The sequence below is a fragment of the Syngnathus leptorhynchus genome, chromosome 15 (assembly GCF_054491065.1).
Source record: "Syngnathus leptorhynchus isolate UIUO chromosome 15, UIUO_Slep, whole genome shotgun sequence".
In the NCBI taxonomy this organism is placed as follows: domain Eukaryota; kingdom Metazoa; phylum Chordata; class Actinopteri; order Syngnathiformes; family Syngnathidae; genus Syngnathus; species Syngnathus leptorhynchus.
Window position 1 is genome coordinate 1239926 of NC_141209.1, and position 12768 is coordinate 1252693.

General features: G+C 42.8%; 1 protein-coding gene across 3 annotated transcripts in view; it reads right to left on the minus strand.

Annotated features, from left to right (window-relative positions):
• Positions 1-12115, minus strand: part of daam2 (dishevelled associated activator of morphogenesis 2) — a 48643-nt gene extending 36528 nt beyond the window's left edge. For all 3 annotated transcript variants that reach the window (XM_085931721.1, XM_085931720.1, XM_085931719.1), the window contains exon 1: positions 12006-12115. The gene's annotated coding sequence lies outside the window, so the exon portion shown is untranslated. The remainder of the gene's footprint in view (positions 1-12005) is intronic.
• Positions 12116-12768: the final 653 nt, after the last annotated feature.

Below are 12768 nucleotides of genomic sequence, written 5' to 3' on the forward strand. Positions count from 1 at the left end.
TTAGCACTAAGCTGACAGTCTGACAGGGACAGGCAAAGCATCCACATGGGACATGGCGCTTCAAAACATTTGGGAACCCTGGAAAGTGGCTTTATGTTGGGGGAACTTCCATTGTGTATTTTGGCACCCCCCGGGAAACACGGAAGGAGTCAACATAAAAGTCCAATCAGCATTCAAAGCAAAAGTACTTTTTCTTTTTTACAAGATAAGTTGAACAGGGTTCTACACTAATAGTGGCCCAGGGACACTACTTGACTATGTCGGGCCACCCAAACTTTGCTGACAGGGCCAGTACAAAGCTCATAAATAAGATCATATCAGCGTGTTCTCGCTTTTGTAAAATGTTGTATTCAATGCTTTTGACCCAGAAGAGTTGAGTTGGGTCTTTGAGGATGTAGCTTGATATGTCTTTCGCATTTTTTTTAATATCGTTTCTATTGTTCTAATCGAGGCCACAAACTGAGTCATCAGCGACTGGTTGCAGTTAATGATGCATTCCGGATTGCTTCAAGACGACACAATTGACCACTCCATTACCCACGAGGGAGAGAATTGTAAATGATCAGGTATAATGTTACTCTATTCCCCTAACTAATTTCCACCAGCAAAGAAGAGGGATCAAGACCCTTAAAATGATTCAATTAGGTTGACACCAAAAAACGAATTAAACCGAGGGACTAAACCAACGGACTAAACTAGATTCCACCAGTACAGAAGTTTGCAAAAGTGAAATTGTCTTTCGTCCGGTATGCAACTCTGCGGCACTTACCGAAAATGCACATAAGCTTGGCTAAAAGTGGGAAGTCTGTTAGTCATAAAAGCATTGTGGTTTCATACACAACCACACAGGTAGGTAAACGCAGACATATGTCAACACCACTGGAGAGACCATGCATGTTTCACTAGCCTGCAATTGCTACCGTTTATGACCTCCGGGCTACTCTTACAGTACCTCGTAACATAGCAACATAAAAAGTTGCAATTTTATTATGTGACTGCATGGGATTGGTACAATGGCTGAATGCATGGACAATTGCTTTTTGTAGCTACATTGAATAGTGACATGCAGTGCAAAGAAACTAAGTTGACCATCTGCAATCCCCTAGCGAGTAAACAGCACTACAGCAAAGCGTTTAGTCACAATGACCAAGTATCAGTATCAAGATCAAGTATCTCACTCACCCGCTTCAAAGGCTGGAAGATGCTGGCCCACATAGAAACAAGGAGAGCAAATCAAGTCTCAGATTCTACATAACCATTAGTTGGTCATTCATTATTCCTCCTTTTTTTTGTCATTTATAGCTTTCTGTCGAATTCCCAAGGCATCTTTTCGCCCAAAACTGCTATGTTAGGTCTGCTTTCCCTCACTGAACCTCTGAGCTTAGATGTGGCTTTCAGCTGACAGGGCTGAGAGCTGAGCTGTTGACATGGTCCCTGCTTCTTCTCTGTCCCGCCCCCATTTCCAGCTCCCTCGCTCACCATACATCTCATCTTTGGTATAGTATCCCTTTTACAGGAACCATATTAGCGTTTATTTACGGTATATGGATATATGTAGAGGCGAGCTCTGAATTTTAGCTGTTTAGTAGTGACCACAGAAAGACACTATTTGCATTGTTCCAGTGTACATGCATAAATGGGGACTTAATTCCCCACTAAATGTTTCCAAAACCAAGACACCCTTTTGAGACTGGTGTTAGTGCAACTGTACGTTGAACTTCTCCTTCCCTTGATTACATTTTTTTCCAGACGTGAAGTGTTTACATGCATCCCAGTCTGATTGATCCACTCATTTGGGTTTCTAATTATAAATTGTCAGGGGAGTACGTGGGGAGAGTCAGTGTACATTCCTCAAGTGCCTCGCTCAGCTGTGACTGCTGCATGGATGATGCAAATAATCTCAAGGGAGGATGCAGATCTTTCTTTACATATGTACACTATGTATCGTGTGTGTGTCTGTTGTGAGAGTCCAAGACATAAACAGGAAATGACCTTTTGCAGCTTGCAGGCCGCCTTACACCTATACCCACAATTCCATTGGCGTGCCTCACATTCCCTTACTAAGCATCCTGTGGTTGTGTGTGTGTGTGTGGGGGGGGGGGGGGGGGGAGACCTTCACAACGCCCAACGGAAAGCCCTTTTCCTGCACGGCATCTCAACACTGGCACATGTTCAAGAACACACACGGCAATATAAGCAGATGCATGTCATTAGGACTAACTTATCACTCACAAAGGAAGAAGATTCCCTGATGTCTGCTCAGTAAAGAGATTTGAACCCTTACTAAGTAATACTGCAGGCTTCATACAATGAGGGGTCAGCTGCAGGATGTCATCCTAGTGACGCAATATCTTACTCTGATAATGGAGGTCTACGTATCCACAACATTTAATGCTATCTTGGTACTGGGCAGGGTTACAAATAAAATGCGTCTTTGTTAAACGCATCATCACGCCGGTCAGCGAGGCAAACAAACATAGGTCAGCTTGATCAATTTAATCATTTCAAGACTCACTATCTTACAGCCCCGAGTTGTTTTTCTTCCTTTCGTTAGTTTTGTTTAGTCTAGCCAGCACTTTTGTGAATAAAGCAAACAAAAATGTTGATTGAGTTAGAGATAGTTCCATAAAGAGAAACAACCAGTCTTAATTGAACTGAAAAGCCTATTTTGTATGATCCATTCATTTTAATGGCCAAAGAGAAGGCCATCTTTCTCTGACGACAAAAGAAAAACTCATGTCAAACATCGACTTTGATATGGGACTCCAGCTTTCAAATGCTTACACATAAAAAGAGCCATAAAGCTAAATATAATATGGTAGTTACTTTGGCTTTTAGAGTGAATTTTTTGCTGATATTGTGTTGCCTTTAATACTTTACTCCTTCCTCCTCCTGTACAATTTGCTTCTCGCTGGTTCTACATCCAACACAAATACCTGGTTTTATGCAGCATTAACTCCGAGTAAACAGGCATTTATTCTCGTCGTTTGCTCTGGCCAGCTCGTACTGGGCTGCATTTTTGCTGTTGTAAAAGTGCTGATGGTCTGACTTGTGTTTTTGTCCTTAATGCAGACTGGACAAAGGTCAGAGGTCAGCCAGCTGCTTGCTCCACAGTACCTCTGCTGTCTGCTTGGACTTATGCCAGCTACATTTTGTCACTGTGGTTTAATTCTTTCACCAGAGTGACTCGTGACATTTTCGTGAAAGCCAGTGATGTCATGGTTTCATCTTCAGCTCTTGAATTGATCACTGCATAGTTGCAGATGAAAAGAGAACGTTCCATCAATGTTGCTTTTGTTTCCCCCTGAAATAAAAAGTGTCCAAACAATTATGCATTATATATTGCAATCATTAAAAGTATTATTATTAGGAATGCAAATTATTATTTTTTTTTTTACATCACAGTCTGCAGGCTCAACTAGTTCAGGAGACGTCGGCTTGCCCGACACACATGAAGAATATTTTGTGGTAAATACTGCACACCTCACACACAAGGGTAATCTTATGAGGCCATTTTATAAGATTTAAGATTATCGAGCGTTTGACATACTTCAGTGGAAAGGGGGGGATAACCCGATTGGCCTTTGATACCAAATGGCACTATTGAAGAATACGAATGGAGAAAAAAAAGAACTGCCTGTAGGTCTTGTTCTTTTTTTCCAGATGCTTCCATTTGAAAATATGTTTTTCATATTCCACTTTCTATGGTAAGTGGCAACAGGGGAACAGCCTCAGCTGTACGGCAGTGACTACATTTCAGTGCTGACATTTATCCAACTAGTCAAAGAAAATAGCACAGACCACTTGAGAGGATCCTTGGTGACTGTAAAGTGAACCCCAAAAATATTTTAAATTCTCCATCGGGGCCTATCCAAGTGTTGTTTTTTTTTTGACAATGGTGTGAATCAATCAATCATTTTACCTCTCTCCAAAGTACTGGTTCAGTTTGTGTACGATGAAGTATGTCCAGGGAGTGCGGTTCCAAAGAGCATAGAAGAAATGAATACAGAAGTCGGACTCCACGAATGAACAACTCACTCCTTCCACATGTCACAAGAACATCTGGGAGTCATCTGCCTGGCTAAAGTAGGCCCCCTGTGAACAGGTGCAAGGCTGCACTCATGTGGTCCTGTGACCTTTTTCTTGACCTTTAGTCTGTTGTAATAGGCTATGAACTCTATGAACCTTCCCAAGGTTGCCATTGAACACAGACCAAGCTGTCTGAACAGGCAACGTTGTATTACCCAGAGACTATGATGCAAGCGATTGGCGTATATTTGCAAAGTTGGAATGTTTTGGAAACATCACTCAAAATAAATACAGCTACTTTTCGGAAGAATCTCGAACCAATAAGAATATTTGATATTGAGCAGACATGGTCTAATCAGCAATGATACGAGATCATTGCCATTATTTCTGCCTTTGTAGAAACCAATAAGGAATAACACTTTGTTCATCTCTAAATCAGTACACGACCTAATTATGTCAAACCTAATGAGCAACTAGAGAGGACAAGACTGAAAGATTTCCAGCAGCATGTGTACATCTCGGTAAAAACCCAGAAATTACGGTAACCGAGAGATCAACAAACAGTCAACCTTTGAGCCGTCAGAATTAGTCAGGCTCACGTCTCTTGTGTTCCCGCCTACCACACGGAGTTTATGCAGCTGCCTCATATATGGCGAGGGTCAGACATGTTATTCATCTGATTTACTGGATTCCAAATAAGGAGCCCTCTAGCAGATCCTGTTCATCCGAATTTTTACTACCTTTTACCGTATGTCACTCATCACCATGAAGAATAAGAACCCCTCCACACATACATATAAACATTCCCAGTAAGACCTCGTCTTGACAAACAATAGAGGGTGAACATTGTATTCCTTAAAATAGGAGGAAATGGAAAAAAAGAACACAAATCTGGGGTAATCGCATCAGCGTTAGCTGAATACAATCAACACACATTGTTCCAATTACATGCTACTTAAATTAAATAATCAGGTTGGGCCGACAATTGTCTCATTGCATGGCGGAACAAAAATGTGGGTCGACCCCCCTCCAACACACTTTTCATTCTTGCATCTTGGTTTCCTTCCTCCTCTTTTGTAGGTCCCACACGAGACAATAGTTGAAAGAAGTGAGTCTTGCCATTGACACGGCTGCACTTTGTGATGTGGAGCACTTTCTCGAAGACTTTTTTTTTTTCCCACTAAACTCAAGTCAGCAGCCATTTTCAAAGTCATGATCGATCGCTACCTCGAGAGTGAAAGGGAAGTGCAAGTCTGTAGTAGAAGAACTTTCCTTGAGGGCAACAAGATGGCTTACAGAGATTAACCTCAAACTCGGTTCACCGGATACAATGCAAATAAGTCTCTCAGATAAATTCAAACCTAAGGGACAGTCTCCAATTAACTTTGAGAAATATGCAGTGTATTGGAAAATGATTTCCAGTTGAAATGCATGGATGCATATTGAACACCACTGATTCCAAATTTATGATCAGCGCCTGCTTTAATACTTAGAAATCTGTCAAGATTGCTTCAAGTGCACACAGTGGGACCCTTTCCTTCCATTCTGTTGCAAGATGTAATAACAGGAATAACGGGAACAATGGCACACCGTTTTTTTTCCTTCTAATGCATATCGCCTATTATCAAGGATGGTAGCTTATTGGTGTTAAAAGGCAAATAGTTTTTTTTTTTTAATGGACTTAAATGCATGCACAAGTCACTCCAATCAACTGGAAAATCTTGTTTAATTCACATTGACTAATAGGATTGATTTTAAACCTTGTCTGTATGAGCTCTTCCTGATTCTGGCAATCATTTGACCACATTTTATTCAATCATCCAATCTTTCTTATTTAAGATTTAGGAATAATATGTAACATAGCAAGGCCGCTCTGACAATGGTGAGTGAAGTGGATCTGTTTTGATAAAGCTGTATTATTGTCTGTAATGGGGGTGGTAGCCTGTCTTAATACGGATGAGCCCCCCCCCGCTTGCATGAATTCAAATACACGCGGCTAAGGGCACATATCCATTCCGGTCAACATCCCCACCACCGCACTGACCCTCATCCGTTTCGGCTTTCTCCAACAATCCAAATATCTTTCAGCCTGCTCATGCAACATGGCACGGCTAATCCGTGCAGCTGTCACACAATGTGAAGGTATTTGCTCGGGAGAGGCTTTAAAAAACATGTTGCCATGACGGTGGCTCACGGCTTGATGCATGGATGTAAAAGTGTGTTGAAAAAGAGCAAGATGGCGCAAAGTGAGCCTCTTGGAGATTTGATGCTTGCGCTGAGTCAGATGGTTTGGCACACTCATGGCTTCGCATTCCCTCTATCATTCCATTGTTGGCAGAATGGAGCTTTCGGCACACACGCAGAGCTAGTTTTGGCTACACTGGCAATAGGAAAATTCCAGATTACGTCAAACGGAATTACAAATGGCAACAGACAACCGCTGCCAGCACCAAATTAGTGTTGGTGCTTGATATAAATGAGCCTGTAACCCTTAATGACACTTTATGAACAGACATCCAGTCATTGACTAAGAAATGCCAAAACAAGACAATGGGTTGGATCACTTCTGAGTGCTCCACTTGCTGCTTATGTTTGTTTACCCGCACGCTTCCTGAATGGAAATATTTTCCCCGTTTATATGAACAGGAGGAAAAAACACACAAATTGAACAGCCTTCGTGATGTATTGTAACTACAGAAACATTGCCAAGGGTCACCATGCAAAATCTAACAGTGTGTCGATCATACGAGGATGACAACTGGTTTCATAGGTTTTCTTACTCCCACTTTCCTCCTTCACATCTGCAAAAACTTGAAACAAGAGTTTAAACGTCCATCAGAATATCCTTGGTCGATTGATAAAGGGAGGGAGGGTGAGCTCAGGAAGCAAGAGTTCCGGGCTTTATTGTGCACCGATATAAAGGTAAACCAATGGTTTTATGGCGCTTAGATGACCAAATGGTGCATTATAAAGCTGTAGAAATAAACACCTTGCCATGTGAAGTGATCTTGTGTGAGATCAATCTGTCTCTCCAAAGGGATAAGCGCAAAAGAAGCCATTTTAGTAAGGCTCTCTCGAGACAAGCTTCTATTCATAAGGCCTCTGAATGCTTTGGCTGTTCCCAACCACGCAGTCCTTCACTTGGTCAAAAGAAGTTCTTGGAGGGGGAAAAAAAAAATGTGGTAGTGATGAAGGATCTGTGGCTAAGGTCCAACATTCATATCCACGTTCATCTGTTTTGGTACTCGATAGCCAAGAGACAGACCCGTTTGTCATCATTTTTGAGATCCCCACCTGCGTTCACTCATCCGTCTCATTGCTTAAACGCAATGAGATGACAGTTTACGCTAATGACGCATCACATTTTGGCCGAGAGCCAGGAGAAGACAAGTCAAGGTGCCTGGCAGTGATTTTTAACCTACTTAACAACCATTACATGACCGCGTTAACAGTTTGAAACGATTTCTTAAATGTTTTGGGTTTAAACAAAGACAATCCAATAGGAAAGCTTTGTTATTGTTAAAAAAGAAAAGAAATCAGCTTCAAGGTCTAGCTTTGGAGGAGAGACTTGCTCTGCAGGGATTGCAAGAAAAAAAGAAAAGAAAAAAAACATCAGTGTGGCACATTCCCCAATGGAACGTCATTGTAACTCTCATGTTTGCACATTAGTCGCCATCTGAAGTGATTAATTGGATGGGAGTGTTATTTTTTCGTGTCGAGACCTTTTATCGCATCGCCGAGACATCTATGTAATCTCCTGCTTCTGAAAAGATAAACTGCATTTTTGGCTCTCTGGAGTGCAAGTGAAAGCGGCTGGCCTGTATTCTGCCACTTCTGCTACCGCTCGCTAGGGGTTGCTAGGAGAGGAAACCCACAGCAGTGATGGGGCTCGCCGTCGCTGAGAGCCAAGGGGGCCCCCGGGGAAAAGACGGTCCAGAGAGCGGGGGACTCTCACGAATGTCAGGACATTTTCCCACAATTAAACACACAAACAGATTCACACAGGGCAGCAAAAAGGACCGAAAGGCAGGGAGGGTGGAATGAGGACCAAGAGTTCATACTGCTTGGAATCAAACTTCGTATGCTAACACTGTTTTGAATTGGAAATGACTATTTAAGTGGCTCAGAAAAATAAACGAGTTGGAGGAGAACTCTGATGGAGAAGTTAAAGAATTGAGCCTTATTCATGGGACGACATCGGAAAGAACAAAATTCGTCCAGGCACGATGAGGTGAAGGAGGGCACATACATATCCTTCTCCCTCCACTTTGACCGCTGTCCTTCTAAAGCGATTACACCTTAAGAAATAAATTTGATATGCATGCCTTGTTTCCAGTGGGTGAGCGAAAGTTTTCAAACTTCCTTATATAGAAGTAACCCCTCCGCCCCCCCATGCGGGATATTATAAATAAGAAGCAGGAATGCAGAAAGACAAGAAATAAACATCCATCCAAGCTGCTGGGTTATCTACACCCAGCTGTGCAGTTTAGAAGACAATCTTTCAAGCTGATGTCATACAGACCCACAGTCATAGCGTTAAAATAGATTTCCGATAATTTGACAAAGTGTAAACCCACTAAATGTGGACCTTGAGTTCGTAAAATAGAAAAGTCAAATCGTTATCGGGCGCCAAATGCAATTAATGCTAAATGCACACAAGTAAAAACAGAATGAGCTTTGTTATTCAAGAATGTTCCACCGTGAACGGGGAAACCAAGTTGTAATTTGATGTAAAAAAATAAATAAACAAATCTAAGTTTGTCAAGCCAACTGGTAAATATATACAAACATGAACATTTGAGAGGATAAAAGAAATCTAAAAACATTATTGATTACAGTTCACATCAATTTCAGATCTGGAAAGTATTGAGGAGCACTTGTTCTGTGCCAGGTCCGACTTTGAAAGCGCATTTGGGTGGCAAACTGAATTTGAAATGTATAGGTGAAGGAAGGGGAACCTGTTGGCAAGAAAACACTGTGTGGTTGACGTTATGGAGTTTGGATAAACTATTCCATATGTGCACCAGATCCCAAGTGAAAGGGCCGCTTTGTGCTCAGCAAAGTATCAAGAGCATATGTCCCAAACGGAGCCCCACAATCGCCTCCACCACCCGATCCGATCGGTCCCGTCCCGTCCCGTCCCTGACACAATCAATGTGGTGCTTTTTCTGTAGCTCGGGCTATTATTAGCTCAGTAGGGCAGGAGCTCTAAGATTAGATGTGGAGATCGCAACGTTCATCCTACTGATGGACTACCTGTGACTCCAACACTTGGCAATTGTGGAAAAGCTGTGGAAATTTCAGCAAACAAAACATTGAGTGTGTGTGTTTCAAATGATTTTCAAGATTTTTGCAGCCACGCAAGCAGCCTGGTGGGGGGCATAGTTGGCATTTGCTGTGATGGATGGGATTTTAATTGACCTCACAGTCTGGAAATGCTTTTAGCACATACGGAATAAGAAATCAGTATCCGATTTTTGATTCATTTTTTATTCAAGGACAAATGTTCAAATTGAACTTCCCAGCTGGTTTAGCCAGATTCTCCTCTGATGCCAAGAGGTCTTTGCCCTATCAGACATTCCTGCTGTGCAGCGCTTCCTCTTGAACCCAGGTGTGGCGAGCAGAGAACAGCTTTAGGATTGTCTGAACATTCCAGCTCCCCGTCACCTTGCATGTTTTTATTTCTTTTTTTTGTTCATCCACTAAAACACAAGAGACATTGATGTTTTATGCTGCTGCATTTGTGCTCCTTAGTATGGCTGGGAGAGAATGGACAGGTTATGTTACATTGATGTACTCCTAGTCAGACATTTGGAAGTGCACATGCACATTACGGGAATGTGTGCCAGAAAATAGGGTTGCCTCGTGCTACAAAAATATTTTTTTTTTGGTAAGTACCATATATGATTAAGGAGCAGTAGGAGGGGGCTTTAGGGAGCGTTGCAGGGGATCACTTTTAACAGACACAACATGTGGTGTCTGGAATAAGATTATGCCTTAACAGCTAATTACTCCCAGACTTCTTTCTTAAACCCACTGCCAGAAATTGCAGTAAGCATGCAAGCAGGCTGCATTGCCAGCGCAGGCTGAAACCATGATCAACAACTCGTCATATGCACTAACAATGCCGGTTCATGTCATAGAAGTCACAATTGACCTCCAGGTCAATTGCCAAATTGTCTGGGATGCAGCCAGCTACTCATCATGTATTTTTAATGGCAAACCTAAATTGTGTGTTCACATATTGAAGCAAAATGCCATCCCTGCATGATGATTATTCCATCTTAAGGGCCTGATATGTGACAAAGAACTGGCCTTTTCACAATAATAATAATAATAGCCACAGCTTTTGTGTTCCTTTAATCATCAACAGATTGCACTATACCACCTGCAGACCAAAATCATGCTGAAGCAAAGTGCACCACAAAGATGGCTGAACGATGATCCCGCACCACCCCGCCCTCCCGTCCCTGTGGCAGGAAGGCTTACCAAAGGCTTATAGTACTGGGCACACCGGTGTCAAGTGCAGCCTGCTTGTTTACCTGCTAAAAACCCACGTCATCTGAGCGAGGCTCCATCTTTCCTCCTCCTCCAGTCATGTGCACACAACCCAATTCTCTATCCTCCTCAGTCAGCGAGGGTACAGCCAGAAGCAGCCCACGTCAGCCAAGGGCTTTTGTTACTCTTGGACCGGACCTATTTTTCTTTCCTCCCTCCCTCCCTCCCTTCGGAAACGCACAGGTAGCTGGATGAGGATTGCGCTTGCTAATCAAAACATTGGACCTAAAAATACTCCTGCCAAACTGCTGCAACAGCTGCTCCAGATGGACTGGAAGGCAAAAGCCCATGTCTCATATGTATGATTTTACAATTTTGAAGCTTCAAACTCTTCACGTGGTTTACATGGACACATGAACAGACTTAGTTAGAAAACCTTGTTATCCCCTTTTCTGCCGCAAACAAATGATGTAGGCAATTTATTCCAACATAGTTTTGTCAGTGGACGCACGTAAGGATTCATAGCGGATCACAAGCGACGTGGTTTTGACACATGAGGTGGAATGTGGCAGATGCTCAATGCAAAGCTGTGTGGGTGACAAGGAGGATGCGGAGGGAGCAACTGAGCTCTTGGCATGGGCAAGAGGACACATTACCGCATCACTGCCAGATGTGCAAAGGGATTAAAGAGCTCCATTCCTCCCCTATCCTCTTTGAATTACAGATTGCATTTTAAGGCCTGGAAGTTGCTAAACAGCCTCTGTGGACACAATATTGTGAATGCGGCGTGTTATTTTTAGAAACAGTTGAAATTGTCGAATGATTATTGCATTAACAGAGCCGTAAATGATGCGATCGGATGAAATGATCCTCTGGGATCAACCTTCACTTATTGCTGTGCATGTCTGTCATAGATCTGTAATAGATGATTGTTAATAAGGAGGTAGGGCGCCCTCTGTGGGTACTCGAGCGAACCGGTGTCAAATTTGACATTTGAGTATTCTGCAGACATTCAACGTGAAGGAATCTCGTTGGCATTGTATCGCATATAGGAGGGGACAAATCAAATTGTGCAATAAAGTGTCAAAAGCAGCTGATGGTACTGAGGCCTGACGTCAAAGACGTTTTGGATGATTTTTTTTTTGATTTTTTTACGGCCGGTGCTCGGAGCGACCCGACCGTACGTTGGCATCCTTTGCAAAAGAGATGTCGCCTAACATCATCTCTAATGCATTTTTTCCAACAAGACAAATTGGGCTCTGGAAATGTCAAACGAGCTTGCAACAAAGCCTTCTTCACACGTTTGCCAACGGCAGTCTCGATGCTTATTTCCCCCGGCTGGTGAATGCACGGCAGGGCCAGGCCGGTGACATGGTGACAGCCAGCCGGCCAGCCAGCCGGCCAGCCAGGCAGCACCATCACAACCCGAGCACCTCATGCACGTTCATCAGGTAAAAAAAAATCAAATGGGTGCTTACCGCTTCGGTTCTTGGCGGAGAAAGCAGGTTGTGATCGCCACTAAGGATGATGATGATTCTGATAATAATCCCTCTTAATGATCTTTGCAGTGTGGGGAGCGACGTCCTGCATTGAGCTGAAGTGCAGCGGGACTGTCAAGTCGCTCAAAACAGCAGCAGCAGCAGCACCACCACCACCACGCCTCCCTTCTTAAAGCTACGGCGCACGCTCCACGGGAGAGAGAGAGAGAGAGAGAGACATTGCTCTCTGTCTGAAAGGTGCACTACACTATTTATTTTTATTTCTGCAATCGGCCACATTTGAATGGTGTGACAACCAAACCAAACTGTCTGACGCAAATCAATACGTTATCGTCATTTTTGCATTTTTTTTTTTTTCCAGTTTGCAAATTTGGGTAAAAATTGGTTGCACTGTTTTTGCTCCAGCCAAATCTACATTTTTTTTGGTCTGCATCACGCGGCATCTTTTTTGCACAAATAATCACTTTGAAGAGATAGTTTTGTGTCTTACTCAAGTGAAATATGAAGAAGCCAAGTGAATGGCTGCGTTTGGATTTCCTCACACACAGCCCATAATCCTTCATTAATTGCCCATTCCAGGGACCCACTTTGGACCCTGTGGCTCAAGCAGACATCAAATCTAATTTGATGTGTCTGAGAAAGATCCATGTCCAGCTGTGCTATTTTGGTGCATAAGATCATTTGTAAGCATGAAGCAGTTGAGAGACCTTCGTAAAAGTTGATGATGCTCAAAATAATTTCA